Here is a 2,212-nt window from a genome sequence, read left to right on the forward strand (position 1 = left end):
TGTATGGATTGTGATAAGAGTTGTATGAGCCGCCAATAAAATGATTTAAAAAAAAAAGAAGTTGGATCTTGCTATAGATTCATTCACCATGTTTGCTACTATTAACTAATTACTTGGGTGGGGCGGAGGGCAATCTAGCCTCAGGATTTTCCTAGCCTAGCAGAAAGTCCATTTAGTATCAAGTTCAAATGAACAGAGACTCAGCAATCTATGCCTGGGAATAGACCTTGCCTATAATTTAGCCCTTTAGTTCCTCATCACGGCTCTCACCTACGTCACTGCCAGGGCCTCCTGACTAGGGTCCCTGACTTCCCCACTGCCTCCCTGCAGTATCATCTCAGTAAACATGTCACACACAAAAATCGTTTTCAAAATAAGTCCGGGAACTCATGGGGTTATGTGGCCACCAGGTAACAAGCACAGGAGATCTCAGCAACTACCCAAGAAACCCCACCAAGACAGAAGACCTAAACTCCCTGGAAGTAAAGCAAAAAACAAACAACAACACCCCCCCCAAACAACAACAACAACAACAACAACTTTCCAAGAGTAGAACACCAAAGTTTCTTACGTTGAGATCAGCAACAACTTCTAATGGTTACTGACTGCCCTTCATCGTCCACGAGCAGCCTGAGCCACTTCTGGCCACTCCCCTTCTCCTGCCCAAGCTGATCTTTCCCTGCCCCTGTCTTCTGTCACCCTGCCAAACCTCTTGCCTCGCTGGCCTCTGGGGGCCCTGTACAGATAGCAGATCACTTAGGCAGCTGAGTGCACTGCCCAAGTAAGGCTTTTCCCCATTTAAAAAATGTTTTCTTTCTTATTTCCTCCCTTCCCAGCACCTTTCCTGCCATGTGCACCGCTTGCCCAGCGTGCAGAGAACGTGAGCACACATCAACCCTGCCAAAGAATCCGCAGTCCCCATCCAAACTGAGGTTTAAGCTTTACCTTTAAAAAAAATCCCTTTTCCTTATTGACTCTCAATTTCTTTCCCCATGCTGCCCCCCCCCACCCCTGTGGATATTCATGCCATACACACTCAAACCAGTTTTGTTTTTTTTAAAGTCAGGCTTGCCACCTTTCCTCAGGGGGTACAGAGCCACCCATGGTCACACCGCGATAGCAACAGAACTCTCTATCTGCACCCAACCACGTCCCAGGCCTCCCCCCACCCCTGCTAATCTCTGAACATGGACATTTTTCTCTTGTGCTTTTCTTTCTTCCTTTGTCTCCTTCCCCTATCATTTTTTCTTCCCTCTCTCTTTTCTTTCTTTCCCCTTTTCTTCTTTAATTCTACTTCTTCTCAGTATCTGAATAGATAAATGCTCTTCTTCTGGTTTGCTTATTTGCCTACACTTCTCTCTCTAGTGAAACATACATCCATGAAACCTATTAAGTTTTATTACCCCTTTTACAATGCACTTTCCCATTATTTTTATACATCTTTTGGTCTATCCAGTTGGCCCCTTATTATTATTACTATTATTTTCATTTTTATTACCTCTCTCCCCACTTAACCACTTCTTTCCCCCCTTTTTCCTCAGATTATGATTTCCAGTTCATATTAGACCTATCCTCTTAATTTGACAGAGCCTACCTTTACACAATGCAACAGCCCACACACCATTAATAGCTGCATCGCAACACCATGGAAACAACAGTCAACAGCAGTACACACACACACAATCAAGGAAAACAAATTCAAACAACCAAAACTTACCCAAACACAATGGAGTACTCTCAAAAAAGAGGCCCTGGACCTACCAGAAATAGAATTCAAAATAAGGATGTTCACGTGCCTTTAGAAACAAAAGACAGAGAGAAAGTGCCTTTAGATGTCAGGAACGACAGTGAGAAAATGGAAAGAACTGAAGAACGAGAAACCTGAAACGATACGGAGGAACACAAAACACAATAAAATAACGGAATCAGACAGTAGTCTGAAAAATACAAAAAAGCAAAGGAATCCAAAGAAAGTCTGGTATTACAGCAATCAAACCCTAAGAGTCGAAGAGAGAAATAGAGAGCTGGACAATAACAACGGGAGCCTGCAATAGACTCTCCTCAGGGAAAGGCAAAATCATCGGGCAAGAAGCAGGCACGCTCCCCAACAACGAGGAAGCATGCGTTCTCCAGTTCACCTGGCACACACTCCAGAGTAGATTACATGTTAGACCACGAAGCAAGCCTCGCCAAATGAAAGAACACTGAGATT

This window comes from Echinops telfairi, unplaced genomic scaffold, assembly GCF_000313985.2.
Source record: "Echinops telfairi isolate 266 unplaced genomic scaffold, ASM31398v2 ScPeMD7_7469;HRSCAF=8507_0, whole genome shotgun sequence".
In the NCBI taxonomy this organism is placed as follows: domain Eukaryota; kingdom Metazoa; phylum Chordata; class Mammalia; order Afrosoricida; family Tenrecidae; genus Echinops; species Echinops telfairi.